General features: G+C 42.5%; 1 non-coding gene and 2 pseudogenes across 1 annotated transcript; all 3 read left to right on the plus strand.

Moving 5' to 3' along the window:
* Positions 1-5,235: 5,235 nt before the first annotated feature.
* LOC134368348 (transcriptional repressor p66-alpha-like) lies at positions 5,236-7,096 on the plus strand (annotated as a pseudogene).
* Positions 7,097-8,242: 1,146 nt separating this feature from the next.
* LOC134368857 (U2 spliceosomal RNA) lies at positions 8,243-8,434 on the plus strand. Its single transcript, XR_010022546.1, has one exon. It is a non-coding gene; the product is annotated as a U2 spliceosomal RNA (small nuclear RNA).
* Positions 8,435-11,280: 2,846 nt separating this feature from the next.
* LOC134368349 (transcription factor E2-alpha-like) lies at positions 11,281-13,008 on the plus strand (annotated as a pseudogene).
* The last annotated feature ends 13,474 nt before the right edge of the window (positions 13,009-26,482 follow it).

Consider the following 26,482-nt stretch of genomic DNA (forward strand, 5'->3'; position numbering starts at 1 on the left):
TTTGAGGTACTGAATTCATTTCCTTCGGATAAATACCCAAGGAAGGAGTTTCTGGATCATATGGTAGTTCTATTTTAAATGTTTTGAGGAACCTTCATAATGTTGCCCGCAATGGCTGTACTAATTTACATTCCTACCAACAACCTGCAAGGGTTCCCTTTACTCCACACCCTAATGCTTATCTTTTGTCATTTGGATAATAGCCATTTCAACAGGTGTGAGGTAATCTCATTTTGGTTTTGATTTCAATTTCCATGATAATTAGTGATGTTGAGCATTTTATCATATACCTACTGGCCATCTGTATGCCTTCTTTAGAAAAATGTCTATTCAGATGCTTTGAACATATTAAAATCAGGGCTGTTTTGTTTTTGCTATCAAGTAATGTGAGTTCTATATATATTTTCCATATTAACCCCTAATCAGATATATGATTTGCAAATAATTTCTCCCAATCTGTAGACTGCCTATTCATGTTGTTGATTGTTTCCTCTGCTGTACAGAAGATTTCAGTTTGATATAATCCCATTTGTCTATTTTTGCTTCTGTAACTTGAGCTTTTGATGTCGTATCCAAAAATTCATTGCTAAGGTGAATGTCATGGAGATGTTTTCCCTATGTTGTCTTCAAAAACTTGTATGGTTTCTGGTGTTACATTTAAGTCTTTAATCCATTTTAACTTAATTTTTGTGAATGGTGTAAGATAATGGTTCAACTTCATTGTCTTGCATGTGCATACCCAATTTTCCCAGAACCATTTATTGAAGAGACTACCTATTCCCATTGTGTATTCTTGGCACCCTTCTCAAAAATTAGTGGACCATATTATGCTTGGGTTTATTTCTGGGTTCTCTATCCTGTTCCATTGGTCTGTGTGTCTAATTTTATGCCAGTACCATACTGTTTTGATTACTATAGCTTTGTAATATAATTTAAAGTCAGGAAGTTTGATGCTCTAACATTTTTGTTCCTTCTCAAGATTTCTAAGGCTATTTGAGATCTTTTGTGATTTCTTACACACTTGAAAATTTTTTCTATTTCTGTGAATAATGCCACTGGAATTTGGGTAGAGATTACCTTTATGAACTGTGGTATTTTAGTAATATTTATTCTCCAATCCATGAACATTTACTTGTGTCTTCTCCAATATTTATCATCAATGTTTTAGAGTTTTTAGTGTACAGATCTTTTACCTCCTTGGTTAAATTTATTCGTAAGTATATTCATCTCTGATGCTATCATATATAGGATTGTTTTCTTTTCATATAGATCATTCTTAGTATAAGGAATTCAACTAATTTTTACATAGTGATTTTTTATTTTTCTGAGCATATATCTTACATTATTTCTGCACTGGGGTTCACAAAATATTGGTTGCTAGAATTCAAGTTTAGACACAGGGGCTTATTTACCCTTTTAATGAAGGAAAAAGGGTTTGGACTTAAGTAAGCAGAGTTTATGGGAGTCCATTATTTAGACTAAGTAAACAAGAATGGAGTTACTTGAGCTAAATGTCGTGAAGCCAAATTGGCAGTGGGGCAGTTTCCAAAAACTCAGAAGATTCACAGCAACAACACATGAGCCATCATAAGGAAGTTCCGTGTATATTAACCCTGTAAGGAATTTAACTTTAAAATGATTCTAGAATGCCAGTTAAATCTCTAAAGTTTTTGTCAAGTTGTTTTCTAACAGGCTTCAAGTGACTAGGATGTATGGAAATACATGGGTGAAGTAATGAAAGATATGAGTTACTTTATTGACATCTGTTTATGCTTACTCACCTTGGTGTTGGCTCTCGGCCTTCAGTGAGAATGGTAGCTCTTCTCTCCCTGGTATAAAGGGGGCACCTTCCTCAAAGGGCAATCCATGTCTTGCCTTTTAGGCAGATCAAGCCTAAAAGAGGATAGAACTCTTGCGGCATCTGTTGAGTCTCAATTGCCTTTAGTTCAAATTAATCCTTATGGCATATTTAGGTGTAGTGTGTTCCGATCCCCTTTGGAGCAAGCTCAGGTAGGTAATAGAAATAATAAACCTGAAGCAAACAGCCAACCATTTTACTAATATGGAAATTTGAATATTGTAAATATAGTCAGTGGAAATTTATTGTCAATATCAGCAGGGACTTAAAGGTTGGATGTTGATTTTGTATCCTGCAACATTACTGAATTTGTCAGTTCTAACATTTTTTTCATGGACTATTTGGGGTTTTGTACATGTGAAATCATGTCATCTGGAAAGAGACCATTTAACTTTTTCTTGTCCAATTTGGATGCCTTTTTGTTGCTGCTGTTGTCGTTGTTGTGTGCTCTGGCAAGTACTTCCGGTACTATGTTGACTAGTAGTGGTGAGAGTGAGCATCCTTGCCTTGTACCAAGTCTTAGAGGAAAAGCTTACAGTTATTCCCCATTGATTATGGTATTAGCTGTGGGCTTTTCATAAATGGACTAAATGTGGAGGAAATTTCCTTCTATAGCTATTTTGTTGAGAGTTGTTATCATGAATGGAAGTTGAACTTTTTCAAATATATTTTCTGCATTAATTGAGATAATCAAGTGGTTTTTATCTTTCATTCTGTTAATGTGGTGTATGACATTGATAGAATTCCATATGCTAAAACAGCATTGCATCCCAGGGATAAATCCCATTTGGTCACGTTCTATAATCTTTTTGATGTGTTGTTGAATTAGGTTTTCTAGTATTTCATTGAGAATTTTTGCATCTATGTTCATGAGAGATTGTAACCTGTAGTTTTCTTTGCCTGTGGCGTCTTTCTCTGGCTTTGGTAACAGGGTAATGCCAGCCTTCTGCAAATATTCCTTCTACTTCTATTGTTTTTAATAGTTTAAGAAGGATTAGTATTAATTTTTCTTTAAATGTGTGGTAGAATTCAGCCATAAATCCATCTGGTCCTGGCCTTTTCTTTGCTGGAAAGGTTTTGGTTACTGTTTCAGTCTTTTTATTTGTTATTGGTTTGTTCAGGCTTTCTATTTCTTCTTGACTCAATCTTGGTAAGTTTTATGTTCCTGGGAATTTGGTCATTTCTTCTAAGTTATCCAATTTCTTGTTGCAAAATTGTTAATAATAGTCCCTTGTGAACCTTTTGATTTCTGAGATATCTATTGTAAAGTATCTCCTTTCATCTCTGATTTTGAGGGGACATTTTTCTTGGTTGCTCTAGCTAAGGCTTTGTTGATTTTGTGTATTAAAAATAAAACTAAATTCAGGTGATATTTTTATTTATATATAGTTTTCCTGTCTTCTACTTGATTTATTTCTACTCTGATCTTTATGACTTTCTTCCTTCTGCTAATTTTGTGTTTAATTTGTTCTTTTTCTAGTTCTTTGAGACATAAAGTTAGATTACGTGAGATTTTTCTTCTGTTTTAATGTAGGCTTTTAGTGCTAAAAGCTTTCCTCTTAGGACTATTTTTTCCGCATCCTATAAGTTTTAATAAGTTCTGCATTCATTTACTTATGTCTCAAGATATTTTTCAAACTTCCTCTGATTTTATGTTTGACCCAGTTGTTGTTCAAGAGTGTGTTTTTTATTTTCTACATATTTATGAATTTTTCCATTTTCTTGCTATTATTGACTTGTAGTTGTATTCCATTATAGTCATAAAAGATATGTGGCATGATTTGACTTCTAAAGTTCATTAAGACTTGTTTTTTGTCTTAAATGTGATGTATCCTAGGGAATGTTCCATGTGTGCTTAAGAAGAATTAAGTAACCATGCTGCTCTTGGGTGAAAAGTTCTGTATATGTCTGTTAGGTACATTTGTTCTATAGTGTTGTTCAAATTTGCTGTTTCTTTACTAATTTTTCTGACTGGGCATTTTATCCATGATTGTAAACGTGGTATTGAAGAGTCGTGCTATTATTGTATTGTTTAATTTGTCCATTCCGATTTGTCAATTTTTTTATATATTTAGGTTCTCTGACGTTTGGTGCCTATGTAGTTACAATGTTTATGTATTCCTGTTGAATTGACCTTTTCTATCATTATATAATAATCTTCTTTGTATCTAGAGAAAGTGTTTGACTTAAAGTCTACTCTGTCTAATACTAGTACAGCCACTCCTGCTTTCTTCTGATTGCTATTTGCATGAAATATTTTTTGCCTTCACTTCACTTTCACCCTTTGTATGTATGTGAATCTAAAGTGAGTTCTTGAGAACAACATACAGATGAATCTTGGCTTTTGTTTTCTATTCGTTCAGCCACTCTGTAATCTTTTTACTGGGAACATTAGTCCATTTACATTTAAAGTAATTACTGATAGGCTAGGATTTACTATTGCCATTTTGTTATCTGTTTTCTGTTTTTCTTATAGTTCTTTTGCTCCTCTGTTTCTCTCTTCCTGTCTTCCTTAGCGTGTGGGGGGGGATTTGTATTTTTTTTCTTTTATGTAACTTCTATAAACATTTTATTTGTGATTACCAAAGGGCTTGTGTGAAATATATTATAGTAATAACAGTCTATTTTAACCTGATAACAAACCTGATACAAAATAGCAGATATGTAGGATGAGAACGTCTAGAGATCTAATGTACAACATGAGAGCTATACTTAATATTGTACTGTACTTGGAAATTTTGCTAAAAGAGTAGATTTTTAGGTGCTCTTGCCACATACACACACACACACACACAATGGAGTGTGAGATATGTTCATTTGCTTTACTATAGTAATCTTTACACTCTTTCTATGTATATCAAAGCATCATGTTGTAGACCTTAAACATATATAATAAGTTATATTTAAGTCTTACAGCAAGGGCCCTGATGAGCTAGTGTGGACAGGCAACCTTGCCTTTCAGAGCCCTCTAGTGTTTTGGGGGCCCCAGGCCAGGCACATCAACCTGCTGTGCATGTCCCAGGTTGTAACACCAATGCTGGTTTCCAGTTGTGCGGCCGAGGGTTGCATTACGTGGCTAGTGGCACTGGCCAGCAGGCTGCTGGACAAGCAACGGCAGTCCCGCAGGCAGAGCCAGAGCACCCCAGCCTCGCATCGCCTGCATCTTGCTGCCCAGCCTGTGGGAGACTATAGCCCCACAAACTCATGCTGCCATAAGGCCCTTCCTACCTGTGGCCTGGTTGGTTAGCATGTTGATGCAAACTGCCTTTTGCCACAGCTGCAGCCATGGCCTACAGGTAGGACCAGCATCCTGATCCCTGAGGCCAGTTCAGAATGGCCACAGAAGCGTTCTAAATACTAGTGCTTGCGCAGACCCGGAGGACGATGTGGACGGCAAGAAAATAAAATGAAGAGAGGATTTCTGGCTTCAAATTTAAATGCTGACAGATATATGAGGGTGATGCCTGAGCCGGTAGCAAACCTGGCCCAAGTATTGCTAAGGACAGCACAGGCAGTTGGCATGGGCAGAGGTGAAGGGCAGACTGGCAACAGCACACGGATATGCACACCTCACACAGTGACATAAAGTCCGAGAGGACGTGATTGTGCTCTCCAACCATAAGAAGCCTTCGAACCTGAGAGTGAATGGGCTGACCAAGGTGGCCTTGATGGAAACAAGCAATGAGGCCTTCATCAAAAGTAGTCCTGAAGGACGAGAAAGGATGATCAAGCAACTGATAGAACAATTAAGATCAGAGGAAGCAAAACTCATCTTGTTGAAAAACTTGCCACAGAGTCAAATGCAGAAGGAAGCCACCGCCCAGAAGCCCATATGCTCCGCTGGGAGCACCGTGACCACCCGTCCTCTGCTTGTGCAGGGCACCCAAAACATTCCTGCTAGCAAGCCGTCACTTCTGACCTTTTCAACTTGAATGCCGGGCAGCATGATCCCGCTTCTGCTGGTCCGGGAAGGGCAGCAGGCATCCTCAGTGCTGGTGCTGCAGGTGACCTCACAGGTGGTCATGGCCCCACTCGTCAGGGGATCCCAGCAAATCCACAACATCAGACAACATTCTAGCATGGGACACTGCCCCTCCTCCTGGACCCCAGGGTGTCCATGCCCAGAGTGCCAATTCAGGGATAGAGAGTCATCCAGCAAGGGCTTATCCGTGTCACCAACGTCCCCAACACCATTCTGCTCATCAACATCCTGCAGCCCTCCTCAGCGTCATTAAAGTGTTCACGACCAACTCCGCTCAGACCAACTCCACCTCCACCAGCGTGGCCTCCATGATCACCTCCACTGAGTCTCCAGGCAGCCAAGAGGTGGCCGCCGAGCTCGGGCTGTGCAAACAGCTAGAGAAGATGCTGCTTGAGATTCCCCCTCCCAAGCCCCTCACCCCGGAGATAAATTTCCTGCCCAGTGCTGCCAAGAAGTTCGTCTACCTAGTTGGCCTGGAGGAAGTGGTGCAGAACCTACTGGAGACGCAAACAAGCCGGATGTTGGCCGCCCTTGTGCTGTCCCAGGAACCTTCCATGTGCGTGCACTGCAAGATGGCCTTCGCAAGCCGCAAGGGCGGGGCCATCATGGGCGAGAACAGGCGCTCAAGGTGGAGGGCACTAGCTGGCTCAAGGCCACCTTTGTGAAGGCGCTACAGCGGGAGCGTGCGATCAAGCAGCGCCTCCTGCAGCAGGACGCCGCGCCTGCCACCGCGCTGCACCCACACTGAAGCAGCTCATAAAACCCCACTGTAAGTTGGTGCTCGGCTCAGGAGAGGCTCGCGACTGGAGTAACAGAGCTGTGCTACTGGCCTCCAGCCAGCTGTCCTGGGGCTCAGGCACGATGACTCATGGTGTCCTGTACAGGTTTAGCCAGCCCCCAAACTGCAAAACACAGCCTTGGGCACGGCCCTGGTCAGGAGGACTGGCAGACATTCCAAGAGAGCCTTGAGCGCCGGAAGGGGCGGCACCGCCTCCACCTGGAAGAAGACGTCCCTGAATACCCAGTACCCTTGCGTTTGTCCCCAGAGTTTGGCAGTACCCAAGACGTCCTCGGCCGTGGACTTCCAGCGAGAGTACGTCCTTGACGTGATCCCGCCACGCTCCACCCTCCAGTCAGCCACGTGGGATAGTGCCAGCCAGGACCGGTGGAGGACAGGCTCCCTCCTCACTGTTACCTGGCCCTGGTCTAGAAGGACACACTGTGCCGCCCTCCACTGTGCTCACCCTACAGAGTGAGTGACGGCCGTTCTGCACAAGCGACACCTCGATTCTTGGCTGCAAAGTCTCTTCGCGGCTGGGAGATGCTGCTTCACAGGCGGACGAGGATTACAACTGGGGGACCTTTCCACGGGGCTTTCTTCTTTGATCTCTTTCCCTTTACTTTGCCTAACACCAGCAGTCAAGTGAACCTCCGGGGCTGGTTCTGCCCCAGGCCGCCTCCTTTTGCCCACAGGAGGGCGCAAGGGAGGCTCACCATGGACACTGTGACAGGTCTGAGCAAGGCTGGTTCCCCGGGGCTTCTGACTCCAGCAGGGCGTTTCCTTTTGTTTTTGTTTTTCCCTGTCTTCGGCCCCCAATCTGTGGCTGCGTCTCTTCATGGCAAACTCTAGGTTGAAAGATTTTTGGTTTCTTTAAGCACCTCATGATGATGGAGTTAAAAGTAAACCGAGCAGACCCGGGGTCTCTGTTGTGCACACGTAGTCCCGGCCGCCCCCGTGCGCTGGAGAGTGGGCGGCCGCGGCTACATGAACCTTACGAGTGGCAGAGGCAGGAAGCGCCAGCGCAGCCTCGCTCCTGCCAGAAAGCCTCCCTTGCTGCGCCTTCCTGAGACCCCCCAACCCCCCCAGGCTCAACTGAAGAACAAACTGAAATCCAGACCCGGCCAGAGAGTAGGGATCCCAGAAGCTGCGCGCTGCCCACAACGGAGGGAGGAGAGAATCCGCAGCGACGCCCTGAAGCCTGGCCAGGAAGTCGGAGGGGAGGGTTGCTGTGTGGTTTTTTCTTGTGCGGCTGCTGGTGGTGGTTTACTGTATATTTTTCCTTTTCTTTTCCTATTCATTTTGATGGACACAGTCTTAGGCCACCCTGGCCTGCGTTGCTCTCTGGTGACCTCGCACAGTTGCGTCTGGGCTGGGAGGCGCCGTCCAGGTGTGCGGTGAGCTGCTCCCCCAGACTGAGGATTTCTGTTTGGGTCTAGCTAGCTAGAGCCTTTCCTTAAAGCTGAGGTTGCTGGCAGGGCTCGCTTTCACACTTCCTCCCCCTACCCCACCCCCTTTAGTGTCTACAGAAATGTTTTGTAAAGGATCAGGTCCTCTTTTAGTTTGGGGTTGTTTTTTTTTTTTTTCTTTCTTTCCCCTCCCACTCTCTAAAAAGCAGTTCCACATCGCTTCTCGGCCTTTTGGCCAAGATCATGTGTAGTATCTATTCTCATCAGTTTAATATCTGATACGTCCTGTATCGGAGGACAGTATATTAAATGGATTTTGGGAGCAGGGACATGGAACGGGAGCTTGCTCCGTCCAGTCCACGCATCGGCCTGGTATGGCAGTGTCTCCAGGCACAGGTGCACCCCCTTGGGGACATGAGCACTGGTCACGCAAGATCAGAGACGGTGGGGAGAGGGGGGTTGCAGTCCCTCCGCCTGGCGAGGGCTAGACTCGCGGGAAGCTGCTTCGCGTGTGGCCTGATCCTCTTCTGTGCACCGTGAGAGGGAGGCAGGCGGGGTCCCGCCGAGCGCTGCGTGCCCGCCTAGAACCGGGGGGCCCTTTGACCAGCTGCCATCGCCCTCGTCAGGCTCTCCACAGCCCTTTTTCCCATCTTTTCTTTCACTTCGGAGGCCCCGTCTGTCCCCGTCTGTCCCCTCTCTGCGTCTTCTACAAATGTTCTCTTAATATTCTTGCGCATACCTGGCTCCCTTCCCAAGGACGTGGCTTTCCCTTCCGCTTTCTCAGGGGCTGTCTCTTCTCTGCCACATGCCTCATCCTCTACTACCTGGGTGGGGAGGGAGCACGTGTACTTGCTGCTTCTTTCTGCTTCCCATAGCCTTCATAAAAAATAATAAATAAATAAATAAAAACCAGTTCCACGATGAAAGGCAGAAGTCGTTCTGTGTCTACCGCCAACTGGTCCAGCTCCATGCATAGTGAGGGCGTCGGGTGTCCATGCACAGGTGTACGTCCATGTGAGAACTGGGTCCCTCTGTCCCCCAGTGCAGCTCCAGTCCTGTTTTTCTGTTGATGCAGTTAGGGACTTTAATTTTAAATCCTTAATTTGTAGGCCTGCCTTCTTCAAACACAACTGGTACAGCATTCTAATAAAGGCTCACTTAACCCACTTGAAAAAAATAAAAAGTAAAAAAAAAAAAAAAAAAATGTTACAGCAGATTAAAACGGAAATTCAACATACCAAAACTTATGGAGTTCTGCAAAAGTAGTTCAAAGATGAAAGTTTACAGTGATAAACACCTACATTTAAAAAAAAAAGGAGGCCTTAAAATAATGACCTAACTTTGCACCTGAAGGAACTAGAAAAAGAAAAAACTAAGGCCAAAGTTAGCAGGAAGAAGGAAATAATAAAGATTAGAGTAAAAATACAGAGAAGAAAAAAGATCTAAAAGCTTGACAAAACTAAAAATCAGACTTTTGAAAATACATACAATTGACAAACTTTTAGCTAACCAACAAAAAAGAGAGAGGACTCAGTCAAAATTATAAATTAAAAAGAAGACATTACAACTGCTACAACAGAAATACAAAGTACTATGAGATTATTATGAATAACTGTATGCCAACACAGTGCATAACCTAGAATATAATGGATAAATTCCTAGGAGCATGCACCCTACCCAGACTAGATCATGAAGAAATTTAAAATGTTAACAGATCACTGAGAAAGGAGATTAAGTCATTCATCAAGAAATTTCCAACAAAGAAAAGCCCAAGACCTGATGGCTTCACTACTGAATTCTATGAAACATTTAAAGAATTAATGCCAGTTTTCCTCAAACTCTTCCAAAAAATGGAAGAGGAGAAAACACTTTCTAGCTTATTCTATGAGGCCAGAATCACTCTGACATCAAATCCAGACAAGGACACTACACGAAAAGAAAATTACAGTCCAATCGCTGTGATGAAAATAGACAGAAAAATCCACAAATATCAACAAGCCGAATGGAACTGCACAGTGAAATGTTCACACACCATGGTGAAGTAGGACTTATCCCTGGGATGCAGGAGTGGTTCGACATATGCAAATCAGTAAGAGGCATATACCACATCAACAGAGTGTAGGACTACAATCATATGACCATCTCAGTGGATGCAGGAAAATCATTTGAACATCATCAAAATCATTTGAAATCGTGTGAACGGCCTTTCACAATAAAAACTTTCAACAAAATAAGTATAGAAGAAATGTACCTCAAAATAATAAAGGCCAGATAGGAAAATTCAAACGCATAGAATCCAAGTGCAGAATGGTAGTTGCCAGGGGCTCAGGTGTGGGGGAAATGGGGAGATGTTGGTTAAAGGCTACAACCTTTCAGTGACAAGATGCGTAAGTTTTGGGGATCTAATGAACAGTATGGTAACAATAGTTAATAAAGTTTTGTTTACTTGAAATTTCATAAGAGTATATCTTACGTGTTCTCAGCACACACACAAAAATAACTGTGCGGTGATGGATGTGCTAACTTCATTGTGGTAATCATTTCATAGTGCATATGTATATCAAATCACCACGTTCCGTACCTTCAATATAGACCACTTTATTTGTCAATTACACCTCAATAAAGCTAGAAAAAATGAAATATAAGAGGTTACACACAAAAAACCAAATGACCTGTTAAAAGAAGACATAAGAATGTCATGATGACGTTAGGTTAGACAAAAATTAATAAAGCAGGACAGAAAATTTTTTAATTACAGCAATGTTTCCGTTTTACTTCTGACCGAAATCTATTCCCAATTATTAATTGCTGCACATTTCCATTTAAATATCTCAGTCAGTTATCTACAGTGGAGATCTAACCCAGAAAAAAAAAATCTAAATCTGCCTTTTAGACAGGGAATCTCTTCTCCATTTACTTCAGTTAACTACAGCACAGAGTAATTTTTAAAATATAAATTAAGATCTTAAATTATTTAAAAACGGAACTAAATTTATAATCAGGATCCGTGCACCGCAGGGACCACGCACGATCCTGCCCCAAAGCCCCAGGTGACATGGAGGAGGGGGCCAGGGCCACGCACGGCCGCCAACATGTGACCGTGTGGGGCCGGGTAGTGATGCCTGTTTGTCGGGGAAGGGCCCCCAGTTTCATGCTACTACCACCCCCGACACCCCACCCTCCTTCACTGTGTGCGAGGCAGTGCTGTGCGGGGCTGTCTCTAGGCCTCTGTGCCCACCATCACTGCTGGAGAATGAGTCAGCCACAGAGGTTGGCACCTGCGGGCACAGACAAGGAAGTCCGCGACCTCGTGGACGTTAGCGTGGTGTTTCTGCTGCCTGTGGCCAGTGGGAAGGGCCTGCCCGCCTCCTTGAAGGTGAGCGGTTTGGAGGTTCGGGTCTCAAGGACTCACCCAGCTCGGGCTCCTCGGGCACCAGCAACCAGAACAGTTCCCCCTTTGACCCTAGCCCCACCTACAGTGAAGGGCCCACTTGGGTGAGTCCCACGACATTCCTGGGACCCGAACTTGGAGGCGACGGCGGTGAGCAGAATGCCTATGCCACCTTCAGGAGAGACGCGGGTGTTGGCGAATTGACTCAGGCTGGCTTCCTGCCGGGCAAGCTGGCACTCAGCAGCCCCAGGCCACTGTCCCCTTTGGACATCAAGGGTAACTCCCAGTACCTATCCCGGCAACCCTCAGTGGAGAGCCGCCGACAGCAGCCTGGAGTCCGCCAGGCCGGGCGGGCTTCAGGCCATGCTGGGCAAAAGCTGGTCTCCCCTGCCCCTCCCGTCAGGCCCGTAGCTCAGTGAGCTGTGGCAGTGTGTTTGGTCGCTTGCACCAGCACCAGCGCGTGGGCTACCAGCTGCAGGGAGCAGAGGTGAACGGCGGGCTTCGGGTTGTGTCCACCTTCTCCTTGGCCCTCAGGGCAGCCTACAGCAGCGTCTCCAACCACGGGCCATCAGCGGACCAACAGCCTCGTGGGCTCCTGCGAGACCACAGCCTGCGGCTTCACTACTCCCTTGGGAAGGCTCTGGCCTCCACCTACTCCCTGGATGATTCCAACAATAACTTCTCCTCTAGCCCCTTGACCCCCGTGAGCTCCCCCAGAGTGCTGTCAGGAACACCGCAGTGGCCCCAAGCAGGAGCTCCCTGTGCCTTAAAGCCCAGCTGCGATGGGGTCCCCACAGCCTGAACAAGATGTTGGACCACCGGGACGAAACCATCCACGTGGTCCATGGTAGGGCGTGCAATGTGCATGGGCTGCTGCACAGCCACAGGACGCTGGCCGCGGGCTCTGCAGGCCCCCTGCTGCAGGGCGGGCGGCACGCTGGCCTGGTGGGCGGCGCCCATTCCGAGGAGGGCCTAGCAGGCAGTGTGGGCCGCCTGCCATCACAGCCTCCCCAGCTAGCCCAGCGCCCTCCCTGAGCGCTCCCGCCTCCTACAACGGACTGGGCGAGGGGTGCCGCGGCGGTTGCCAGCGCAATCAAGCGGGAGGAGACGGAGGACGAGGAGAACACGTCGGTGGCTGACAGCTCGGAGGAGGAGAAGGAGTCGAAGGCCCCCGGACACGGAGGAGCCCAGATGAGGACGACCTTCTGACCCCAGAGCAGAAGGCCGAGTGGGAGAAGGAACGGCCGGTTGACCAGTAACCCCCATGAGCCGCTGGGGATCAGAGACACCGAAGAAGCTTTTAAGGAGCTGGGGCGCATGTGCCAGCTGCACCTCAACGGTGAGAAGCCCCAGACCAACCTGCTCCTCCTGCATCAGGCCTTGTCGTTCATCCTCAACCTGGAGCAGCAAGTGCCAGAGTGGAATTAGAACCCCAAAGTGGCCTGCTTGAAGCGGTGAGGAGAGGAGAAAATGTCAGGCGTGGTGAGGCAGCAGGGCAGGAATGTTCTGGTCCTCCAAGGTTTGCTTACAAAACCAGTCAAACGTGAGGTTCTATCTGAACCCGAGCACAAGGTAGGGAGACAGGACTAGCATAGGCGATGGAGCCAGATAGAGTTGAATGTGCAGCCTGGTCACTAAGCGGAGATGCAGACACAGGAGGGCGCTGAGCTGCCTGCTGACGCATGGAAGGTACCGGGGCCCGATTATGAGGCTGGGCTGCAGCTGCAAGGGGGACCAAAGTTCAGGCACGTCCTCATAGGTTCAATTGCCACAATCCAGGGCAGATAACTTTGAGGTTTCTGGTCTCACTCTTAATTTAGCGGCTGCACAGGTCATCACTGGTACCGGGGATCTGCTCTTCACCTGAGGTGCAACGACAAATCTCCTTGTCCTTTTGGACCTGCTATGGCTCTTTTACTGCAGTTCCTCATTCAGCTGTTGATAGTGGCTGAATATTGTAGGCCCTTTACCTTTTGGGGGTTTAATTCAGGGGGCGATAATTTTTGCAGGGCTTTTGTCCTTACACTCCCTTGAAGGGATCTTAAGTTTCACGGATGTCTTGGGCCCCTGTAAGGACAACTGGAAGATCACAGATGGGCAATGGTTTGGGGAAGACGGTGGAGAAGGGATGGGAACAGGGGCTTCCTGAGAATGCGTGTGGGCTGAGGGGGTTGTACCAGGCGAGGACAGAGTAGGAGTCTTGGGAGAAAGGAGTCAAGGAGAAGACGAGAAGGATCTTGGGTGGTCATCTCACCTTGCCCTTTCCTCTGGACTTGGGTGGAGAGGGGTTCTTCCTCTTCTTCCCTGATTTGGTGTTTCCGGTGAGCTGTGCTTTCCTGGTCTCCTTTGCCATGTCAGCACTGCCCAGTGGTCTGTCCCAGGGCCCCTGGCCTCCCTATATACGCCCTGCACAGGGCAATGAGCAGCCACAGTCTATGCTTCATTTGGTCAGCAAGCCAGTCCCCCAGCCTGTCTAGCCCTGTCCTGGCAGGGGTGGCTCAGACATCACAGTGGCCCATCCTGACTCCTCCGGGAGTGGGGGGAGGCCAGGTGCCCTGGTTGGAAAATGGGGTGTTTTCTTAGCAAATTTCAGCGCCTTCTGAACAGACCTGCCACACTCCTCATGGTTCAATTCTGGGGGATCACATGGCAAGGAGAGGGTGTCTTCTCCAAGCCCTTCCCCAGGGCCACCTGACTCAGTGGCTCATTCTGTTCTCTCCCACCCTTCACCATTAATTGGATTTTGTATGTCCTGCGTACAATCCACCCACGGTAATGTGGCCACGCTTTAGTCTGTGTGGAAATATGAATCATCCTCCTTCCTTTCTAAAAATTTGTCTTATGTACCCTGAAGACCACTCACTTCCTGGCTGCCACCAGGAGACTTTTCCATCCCACTTGCTTTTCCCAGTGTCCACAGGGGTCCCCTCAGTTTTGTTTTCCAGTCTGAAATCACTGCCTTTAGGCTGGCAGACTCAGTAAATAAACTTGCTCTTCTGCGTATCCCAGTCTTGTTTCAAATCTGGGGGACCTACTTATCTCAATAGATGTAGTACCGAGACTTGGATTTTAATAGTGTGTGTGCAGCAGTGAGGCCGATATTTACATGCCAGAAGTCATGGTGGATGTTTGCATGGAGGAAACTATTATCCAAGGATTATAAATTCATGATACGGGGAGGGGGAATGCTCAGCATTTTACTTGGGATTCTGTTCTGTGTAACAAGGAAAAATCTAGGCCTCCAGATTGGAAAAGGAGAACTAAAACTGTTTTTCACAGGCCACAAGTTAGTCTATGCAAAAAGCTGTACTTATCTAAAAAATTGCTACTAGAACTAATGATTCAGTTTAGCAAAGTTGAAGAACACAAGATCAATACACAAAAATTAATTGTAGTTTTATAAACTTGCAATGAACAGTTGGATATTAAAATAGACAACTGTGTTATTTAAAATAGCTTTAGAAAATAAGAATTATGTAGGAATAAGATGGGAAATAGTTACATTAATAAACTCTACATCACTATTTGTTAGGAAAATTAAAATCGAAATCACAATTAGAATTCTATACACTATTAGAATGGCTGAAATTGGAAAGAATCATCCCATCTAAAGGTTGGCAAGCATGCAAAATACTGACACTTTCATACATACCTGGTGAGATTACAAAATGTTACCTTTTCAAAACAACTTGACAGTTTCTTAAAAAGTTAATCATATACCTACAATACACTGTAACCATCCCCCTCTCAAGTATTCATATAAACCTTTTCAATATTCAAGCTAATCTACCATGACAGGCAGATCAATAGTTGCTTGGGACTGATGATACAGGAAGGGGCTGGAGGGAGGAACTACACAGGGATAGGAAGAACTTTTTAAGGGTAATGGATATGTTTACTATCTTGACCGTGGTGATGGTTTTCCTGGTGTGTAGATATGTAAAATTTTCAAATTAGACACATTGGGAAATTCATTGAATGTCAATGTCAAAAAAAATCTAACCAAAACTCTATTTTAAAATTATATTCTCTGCAGAGTAAAGCAACTTTTTAAAAGATTAAAGATAAGAGATTTGTGGGGAGAGTATTTTATCACTTGAATTATGTAGATATACCGGGATACGGTGGTGACCAAAGTCAAGGCTGGCTTTTATTCAGTCTTATCACTGTTGTAAAATTCTCCATAGGGATTCAACTTCCACTTCTGGGAAGATGGAGTAAATGTGTTTTCCCCCATTTCTCTTGCTAAGTACAACTAAACACTCAGAACAATATATGTAAAACAAGCATAAGAAGACTGAACAGTGGAGAGAGAAAGGCAGGCTGGTGAAGATCTTGGCGTCCAAGGAATAACACAGTGGTGAGTTCCTTGGGTTTTCCTCATGCCTCATATATCTCAGAAACGGAGCTTTAAAAGCTAGCAAATGAAAAGGCCAACAGGTGCACGGGGCAAAAAAAGCCTCAACAAAAGTCTGCTCTCTCTACCCAAAAAAGGAAGGGGTCAGCCTAAGAAGATGGAAATCTTTTAGACAATAACTACGCTGCTCCCACCAAACACCACGACCAAAAAAAAAAAAAAAAATTTTTTTAAATAATCTGTGGCTCCCCTCACACCCACACCAACAAAATCTAAATAGGAAGCCTAGATTTTCTCCCTCATCAGGATATACCATGGTGCTCCAGCTGCCCCATCACCACCATTAGATTGGTGTCAGGTAAGTCTGAGTGGCAGCTTGGAGTTTCTTACCCACCAGGAACACATGAGGCCTTCCCCTACCCCCAACCCCAGCTTGTCTGTACAGCTTATGTGGGGAACATGGTCTTCCATCCAAAAATAACCAGTTACCCCTTCCTCTGTCAACTGGGTTTTCATCAAAGTAGGCCTAATGAAGTGTGAAGACTTTCACTACTGTCCAGCAATATTGAGGGCATCCCCCCCACACCGTGGTATCAGTGGAGGCCACATGGGGGACATGAATGAAAATATCAACCACTCCCATATAAGGAGGTATCAGTAGAGGCCTAGTGGGGATCCAGAGCAGCCACTCCCACTCAGCAGTAATGAAGAGACTTGGGTGTCAGTGGAGGTCAAGAGGGGAACCTGGTCTTCCATTTCCACATGGCAATAATGAAAGTGTACCCTGCTTCTCTTGCTAGAGTGGTGTCAGAGGAAGCCAGCTACAATAGAAGCATTAAATAAGATCCAGAGTAATATACCATGACAACCAAAATGGCAATAGCTCAACCAAAAATCACCCAACACAGTGCAGAGGGTGTCAGGAGCATGCTGGCTCCTTTGGGTGCTCACAGTAGGGCATATCTCAGGTAATAATGTCTAGATCCACGTACTCCCGGAGGGAAATTTCAGAGAGCCCAACAACCTCCCCTGGGCAATGCATTGTCCTACCCAACTTGGAGAGCCTGCCGGGGCCTCCCACTCCAACTGAAAGGTTGAGGGGAGCATGCTGGCTTCTTCCAGGTATGCATAGTGCATTGTGGCCCTGATAAACTTGCATAGACCCGCCCACTCCAGTAGGGAAACTTCAGAAAGCTTGCCCACCTCGCTCAGGGGCACAGAGAAGAGCACCAGCACTTTGCCCAGTAATGTACACTCTGCTCAGTACCCCAGCAACCCTGCCCAATTTAGCAGAGGAACTGCCCATTGCCACAACACCTATCCAAGAGATCAAAGTTCCAGAGGTGACCACAGCAACACCATACAGAGTCACCCATTTTGGCACCAGAATCACTGAGCAAACCAGCGTACCCCCAAGGTACATAATGTTGTGCCCATAGCCACAAAAACCCTACCCAGTGTTACCCACTCCCAAGAAGAAACTGCCAAAGGCCCCACTGCCTCAGCCATGATGACACCCACAGAGAACTCCAAGATTGAATGCAGCTGAAGAAGTTGCACGAAGACTACCCTACGGTGCTCACCTGGAACCAAACCTGAAATACTGAAGCTGACTGGTAATATAGAACACTTCTACAGGAAGTTTCTCCATTCAAGAACTACTCCAAAAGTTAGAGGAAGTGACTGCCACACCTGATGCCCAGACATCAACTCACAGACATGAGAAGCATGAAAAAAACAAGGAAACGTGACTCCACTAAAGGAAACAATAGTTCTCCAATACCAGACTCCAAACAGCAGAAAATCTATGAAATTCCTGAAAAGGAATTCCAAATAATAATCTTCAGGAAACTCAGCATGATGCAAGAAAATAGACTGAAATAACAATAAGGGAGAAAAACATTCCAGAACTTGAAGGAGAAATTCAACAAAAAGATGAATATCATAAAAAGGAACAAAGGAAACATCCTGTGACTGAAGAATTCATTCAACAAAATTAAAAATACCACAATGAGATTAAGCAAGAGCCTAGAACTAGTGGAAGCAAGAATTTCTAGACTTGAAGACAGGTTTTTGAATTATCTCAGTTGGACCAAAAAGAAAAAAGAATTTAAAAACTGAAGAAAGCTTATGCGATCTATCGGACCAGCTTCAGCATGGAAACATTCAGATTATGGATGTTCTGCAAGGAGAAGAGAAAGGAAAAGTCGTTAGAAATCTATTTAACAAAATGATAGCTGAAAACTTCACAAGTATTCAGAGAGATATGGTCATCCAGACTCAAGAGTCTCAGAGATCCCCAGACTGGTTCAACACCCCCCAAAAAACAAGAAATGTCCTCCTGCAATATATTATGGTCAAATTGGGAAAAGTAAAAAAAAAAAAATAGGGAGAAGAAAGAAGGAGGGAGAGAGAGAGCAGTGAGAGAAAAGTATCAAGTCACCTATAAGGGAATCCCTAGCATACTAACAGCAGACTTCTCAACAGAAACCTTATAGGCCAGGAGAGAGTGGGATGGTATATTCAAAGTACTAAAAGAAAGGAAATGGCCCACCAAGAATACTATAACCAGCAATGCTATCCTTCAGAAGTAAAGGAGACCACAATGAGACTGACCGTACAAGAAATCCTCTAGGGAGTTCTACATTCAGAATCAAAAGAGCAATAATCATTGTCATGAATACATGAGAAAGAATAAAACTCACTTGTAGAGTAGATATGCAAACAAGAAAGAGAAAAAACCTATATTTTATCACTACAAGAAAAGGAAAAACAAAAAACATAAAAGAAAAATAATCAAAGAGAACGAAACAAGCAAAACAAACATAAAACAATCATTAAAAAAAATCAATAAACTGCCAGGAATAAGGCAAAACGTTTCAATAACAACCCTGAATATAAATGGATGACATTACCCAATTAAAAGATGTAGACTGACTGATGAACTAAAAAACTAGAACAAACTATATGCTGCCTACCAGAGACTCACTTCACACATAAAGACACACATAGACTAATAGAGAAGGGATGGAAAAAGTTATTGCACACAAGTGGAAACCAAAAACAAGCAGGAATAACTACACTTCTATCAGATTAAATAGACTTTAAAACAAAAACTATAAAAAGAGACAAATAAGGACATTATAAAATGATAAAAGGAATGATTCAGCAATAGGAGGTAGTAATCATGAATATACATGCACCCAACATCCGAGCCCCTGGATATATGAAGCAATTATTCTTAGATCTAAATGGAAAGAAAGGCCCCCAATACGATAACAGTTGGAGACTTGAACATCCCTCTCTCAGCACTGGACAGATGACCTGCACAAAAAATTATCAAAGGAACATTGGATTTAAATTGCACTTTAGACCAAACAAACCTGCCAGACCTTTACAGAACATTTCATCCAACTGCAGAATATGCATTCTTCTCATCAGCACATGGATCATTCTCCAGGGTAAACCACATATTAGGCCCAAATCAAGTCTCAACAAATTTTAAAATATTGATCTTCCATCAAGTATTTTTTTCAGACCACATTGAATACATCGGGAGATCAATAACAAGTGAAACTTTGTAAACTATTAAACAACATGCTCCTGAATGACCAATGGGTCAAAAAAGAGGTAAAGCAGGAAATCAAAAAAATTCTTGAAACAAATAAAACTAGAAGCACATCACACCAAAACCTACGGGATACTGCAAGAGCAGTATGAAGAAGGATGTTTATTGCAATAAGTTTTTATGTCAAAGAAAGATAAAAGATCTCAAATAGACAACCTGATATTATACTTCAAGGAACTAGAAAAGCAAGAAAACTCCAACCCCAAAATTAGTAGATAGAAGGTAATAATAAAAATCAGAGCATAAGTAAATGAAAAAGAGACAAAAAAAAAAGAGAGAGATATGAAAGACCGATGAACCAAACACTTGTTTATCTGAGAAGATAAACAAAATTGACAAACCATTAGCTAGACTAACCAAGAAAAGAAGAGAAGACACAAATAACAAAATCAGAAATGAAAAAGGAGACATTACTACTGAATCCACAGAAATGCAGACTCACTAAAGACTATTATGAACAACTATATGCCAACAAATCTGAAAATCTATAGAAAATGGATAAATGTGTGGACATATACAACACAGCAAGACTGAACCAAGAAGAAATAGAAAACCTGAACAGACCAGTAATGAGCAATGAGATTGAATCAGTAAACAACACTATCTCAACAAAGAAAAGCCCAGGACCAGAGGACTTCATTGCTGAATTTTCCCAAACTTTTTTTTTTTTTTTTTTTGTCTTTTTGTGACTGGTAAAGGGATCGCAAACCTTGGTGTGGTGTTGCCCGCACCACACCCAGCCAGTGAGCGCACTGGCCAGTCCTATATAGGATCCGAACCTGCGGCGGGAGCGCTGCTGCGCTTGCTCCCAAGCGCTGCACTCTCCCGAGTGCGCCATGGGGCCGGCCCTGAATTTTCCCAAACTTGAAAGGAAGATTTAATACCAATTCTTCTCAAGCTAACCCAAAACTAAAGAAGATGGTAGGCTTTCAAACTCATTCTATGAGGCCAGCTTCACCCTGATACCAAAATCAGACAAAGACACAACCAAAAAAGAAAACCAAGGGCCAATATCTGTGATGAATTAGATGCAAAACTTCTCAACAAAGTACTAGAAAACAAATAAAACAGAACATCAAAAAGATTATACATCACTTAATCAAGTGGGATTCATCCCAGGGATGCAAGGAAGATTCAGCATAAGCAAAACAATAAATGTGATACACCACATCAACGTAATGAAAGACAAAAGTCATATGATAATCTCAAAGGATGCAAAAAAACTTTCTTTATCAAATTCAACATCCCTTCAAGATAAAAGTTCTCAACAAACTAGGCATAGAAGAAAAGTGTCACAACACAGTAAAGGCCATATTTGACAAACCCACAGTTAGCATCATCCTGAACTGTGAAAACTTGAAAGCTTATCCTCAATGTACTGGAACAAGACAAGGATGCCCACACTCACCGCTCCTATTTAACATAGTACTGGAAGTTCTAGCCAGGGGAATTGAGAAAACGAAAGAAATAAAGGATATCCATGTCAGAATGGAGAAAGTAAAATTGTCCCTGTTTGCAGATGACATGATCTTATATAGAGAAAAACCTAAAGGGTCTATCAAAAAACTGTTAGAGCTGATTTAAGAATTCCGTGAAGTAGCAGGATACAAAATCAGTATGCAAAAATCAGAAGAGTTTTTACACAGAGTCAATGAACTAGCAGAAAAAGAAATCAAGAATGCAATCCTATTTAAGATAGATACCAAAAAAAGTCAAATATGTAGGAATAAATCTAACCAAGGAGGTGAAAGATCTCTACGATGAAAACTACAAATCAGTGCTGAATGAAATTAAAGAGGACACAAAAGACAGAAAGACATTCTATGCTCATGGATTGCTAGAATTAATATTGTGAAAATGATCATACTACCCAAAGTGATCTATGGATTCAACACAATCCCTATCAAATTCCCAATGACATTCTTCACAGAAATAGAAAAAAAATCCTAACATTCATATGAAACAAACCAAAAAAATCCCCGAATAGACAAAGGAATTGTGAGCAAAAGAATAAAACAGGAGGTATCACACTACCTGACTTCAAAATGTACTACAAACCTGTAGTAACCAAAACAGCCTGGTACCAGCATACAAATAGACACATGGAAAACTGGAATAGAATAGAGAACCCAGGAATAAATCCATGTACTTATAGCCAACTGATCCTTGACAAAGGCCCTGAAAACATAACATTGGGGAAAGAAGAGCCCCTTCAATAAATCATGCTGATACAACTGGATATCCATGTGTAGATGAATGAACCTAGACCCCTATCTTTCACCACATAGAAAAATCAAGTCAAAAGGGATTGAGGACTTTAATGTAAGTCCTAAAACTATAAAATTTCTGGAAGAGAACACAGGGGAAATGCTCCACGATGTACACCTGGGAAAAGATATTATGAATAAGACCTTAAAAACAAAGGCAACAAAAGCAAAAATAAACAGATGGGATTTATCAAACTAAAAACATCTGCACGGCACAGGAAACAATCAACAGAGCAAAGAGACAACCTGCAGAACAGGAGAAAATATTTGCAAACTGTGCATCAGACAATGGACTAATACGCAGAAAATAGAAGGAACACAAACAACTCTATCATAAAAAACTAAATAAACCAATTTAAAAATGGGAAAATAAGATGAATGGATATTTCTCAAAAGAAGACATACATATGGCCAACAGGCATATGAAAAAATGCTCAACATCATTAATCACATGGGAAATGCAAATCAAAACTACACTTAGATATCATCTCGTTCCTTTAGAATGGCTATTATCAAAACGACTGAGTATAACAAAAGCTGGTGAGGATGTGGAGAAAGGGAAACACTTGTACATTGTTGGTGGCACTGTAAATTAGTTCAGCCATTATGGAAAACAGTATGGGTTTTTCTCAAACAACTACAGGTAGAACTACCATATGATCCAGCAACCCCCATACTGGGTATATACCCAATGGAGTGGAAATTATCACGTCCAAGTGATACCTGCACTCCAATGTTTATCACAGATCTATTTACAATAGTCAAGATATGGAACCAACCTAAACGTCCATTGACAGATGACCGGATAAGGCAACTGGGGTATACATACACAATGGAATTATATGTACACTACTCAGCCATAAAAATAATTGAAATTCTGTCATTTGCAGAAATATGGATGAACTTGAAGAAAATCATGTTAAGTGAAATTAACCAGGTACAGAAAGAGAAATACCTCACTCATAAATTGGAGCTAAAAAACAAACAAACAAACAAGTAAATCAATAAGAAACAAAGAAAGAAACAACAATCCCAATGATATGCTGAAATTTCAAAAGGAGAGAACACAACTGTTGTTACTCGAGGTGGGAAAGGGAGAGGGGAAGGGGCATTAGCGATAAGTTGGTTAAGGGTCACAAAGAATGTTTAAATTATGTAATGATGAATATGTTAATTATCCTGATTTACTCATCACATATTGTGCACAGGTATTGATATTCAACTTTGTATCCTACAAATATGTGTAATCAATTATCTTTCAATTAAAAGAAAGAAAATGTGGTATATAGACTCAAGGGAATACTACTCACCCATAAAAAGGAATGAAAATCTGCCGTTTGCAGCAGCACGGATGGGCTTGGAGAAAATTAAGTTAGATAAGCCAGGTACAGAATGAGAAATGCCGCGTGATCTCACTCATATGTAGGAGCTAAAAACAAACAAGGAAACAAACAAATAAATAATACATTGAACTCGTAATAGGAGAGGGAGGAACTGTGGTTACTGCAAGTGGGAAAGGGCAGGGAGGAGGGAGGGAAGTGAGAGGCCGGTTAATGGACACAAAATTACAGCTAGAAAGGAAAAATAAATTCTATTGCTATGCAGTTGACCCAAGAATCTTTAATAACGACGGTTTAACACAGGTTATGAAACAACTAGAAGAGAGGAGGTCAAATGTCCACATCACAATGAAATGATGAAGGTTTGCAGTGATGAATATGCTAATTACCAGATTAGATCATCCCACATTGTATGCACATATTGAAATATAACTCGGTACTCCTCCCAGCTATCCCACTGTTGGGAATATACCCAGAGGAATGGAAATCATCAAGTCGAAGGTATACCTGTTCCCCAATGTTTATCGCAGCACTCTTTACAATAGCCAAGAGTTGGAACCAGCCCAAATGCCCATCATCAGATGAGTGGATACGGAAAATGTGGTACATCTACACAATGGAATACTACTCAGCTATGAACACGAATGAAATACTGCCATTTGCAACAACATGGATGGACCTTGAGAGAATTATATTAAGTGAAACAAGTCAGGCACAGAAAGAGAAATGCCACATGTTCTCACTTATTGGTGGGAGCTAAAAATAAATAAATAAATTCACACACACACACACACACACACACACACACACAAACCGGGGGGGAGGGGAAGAAGACATAACAACTACAATTCCTTGAAGTTGATACGACAGGCAAACAGAAAGGATATTGTTGGGGGCGAGGGAGGGAGGGAGAAGGGAGGGAGGTTTTAGTGATGGGGAGCAATAATCAACCACAATGTATATCGACAAAATAAAATTTTTTAAAAAATAAATAAATAACTCCGTACTCCATAAATACATACAATAAATATGTTTCAAAAAAATTTTTAATTCACCCACGTAACAAGAAGCAGGAAGATCTTAAACAAAGCAAAAATATACAGGAAGATCTTAAACAAGTAAAAACATACAATCCATACATGCCAACACCAAGATGACAGACACGAAAGAATTATCTGACAAAGATCTTAAATCAACCATCATAAAAATGTTTCAACACAAAATTAGGACCACACTTGAAACAAATGGAAGAAAAATAAGTCTTAACAAAGTAGCACATAGAAAGAAAAATCCAGTGAAGTTTCCTCAAGTGAAAAACTGCAAGGAAACTCAATGGCTCAGAAGAGCATGGAGATAAGGAGGAAAGAATCAGAGAGCTGAAAGACAGAATAGAAATTTCCCAGTCTGAACAACAGATGGAAGATACATTGATATAAAAATGAACAGAGCCTCGGGAACCTACAGGACTATAACAAAAGATCTAACATTCATGTTGCTGGAGCACAGGAAAGAGATGAAAAAGAGGATAGGGCTTGAAAAGCTCCCAAATAAAAAATAGCTGAATACTTTCCAAATTTAGAATAGCCATAAACCTACAAATTCAAGCAGCTCAGTGAATCCAAAGACTATAAATAATGAAAAAAACCAAAAAATCCAAATGAAGACACACCACTCAAAGTTCTGAAAACTAAAGACAAAGAAAAAATCTTAAAAGCAGCAAGAAAGAAACCACACCTCAGCTTACAGGATGATATGGATTGAATTGTGTCCCTCAAGTTTGTGTATTAGAAGCTTAATCTCGACTGACAGTGTCAAGAGCATGGAAAATCCTATTATGGTCACTGAAAGAGGGACCTTAAAGAGGTGATTAGATTGTGAGGATTGTATGAGAATGAATCCGTTGATGGGCGGTCATCGGTGTAGTTCTGCTGGCTTCAAAAGGAGAGCACACGAGAAGCTCCCTCTCTCTCTGTTCAAGCCATCCACCAGTTCACCGTGTAACACCCTGCATCACTGAAGTCATCACCAAAGAATGCCCTCACCAGAAGTGTTCCCTGCACTTTGGACTTCCCAGCTTCTGAAACTATAAGCAATAAACGTTGTTTCTTTGCACATTACAGACTACCACAGAGGGAAAACAATTCAAATGACAGTGTTTTTTTTTTTTTTTCTTTCAAAACAAATCACGAAGGCCAGAAGGAAAAATGCACATCTCTCAAGTACTAAAAGGAAAGAAGAGTCAACACAGAATCCTATATTTAGTAAAAATATCCTTCAGGATGAATGGGAAATCAAAACATTTTCTGATGAAGGAAAAGGAAGTTCCCCAAACAGAAAAATAAAAATTATGAAAAGGTTAATGGGGAATTGGATCATCAGTAAGGTAAAAAGAACATAGTAAGCAAATATGTGGGTGAATACAATAGGCTTTCTTTCTCCCGTTGAGTTTTCTAAGTTATGTTTGACAGGTTAAGCAAAAGTTATCACATTGATGTGGCTTTAAATGTATATATAAGAAATATTTAAGACAATGAAGACATAAATTGGGAAGGGTAAAAAGACATGAAGGGAGGTAAACTGGTAAAATGTCAACAACAGTAGACTGTGATATTTTATATATACATAAATGCATACATAATATGTATATTATATATATATATATATATTATATGTATACTTATACCATATATGTAATACCTAAAGCAGTCCTAAAAACTATACGGTTGTCCACACTCCCATTCTTACAACAAGAAAATGCTTAACAAACTGAAAAACTAACTAGTTTTCTTACACCCATCCGAGAACCGAGACTTTAGGGCAAACCACCAACCCAAAATGTGGAGAGACAGGTGCATACAAAGAGCCACAGAAAGATTTGTTTACCTGGAGCAAAAGCTGCTGGAGCCATAAACTGGTAAGAATATCTAAGTGGTAATTCTGATGAATTTCTGAAGGTTGAGTGTGAGGTACTATGAGAGTAATAAGCTACCTGGGGCTGCAGGCTTTAGAGGAAAGTTCGTGGGCCTTACCTCCAGAAACCCCAATAGGTTGTCAAAATGAAGATCTGAGAAAGATCTCCCTGTGGACCTGGCCGGGGGAGGCAAAGAGGAACCATTGTGAAATAAACACCCAAGATTTTCCACCTTCACCTCTGACATTGTGTACCACATTCTGGCTACAAGAGAGGCTAACCGCATCCGAGACACTGATAGCCAAAGCTGAGGAAGAAAGCAACCTCCACAAGAGCTCAGTTGTTCCTGGGCGGAGTAGATGTGGAGATGAACCAAACCTTCAGTGAAATCTCTGACAAAACCACAATTCAACCACTTGTGGAATCTTGAGTTTCCTGAATTCCGTGAGGGCACTGTCAAGAGTGAGGGCACTACACTTGATCTTAGCCAAAATAGGGCGTAAAGAAATATAACAATTTGTAAAAATGAATATGCTAGTAATAAATTAAAAATTTTAAAAT

Source organism: Cynocephalus volans, chromosome X (genome assembly GCF_027409185.1).
Source record: "Cynocephalus volans isolate mCynVol1 chromosome X, mCynVol1.pri, whole genome shotgun sequence".
Classification (NCBI taxonomy): Eukaryota; Metazoa; Chordata; class Mammalia; order Dermoptera; family Cynocephalidae; genus Cynocephalus; species Cynocephalus volans.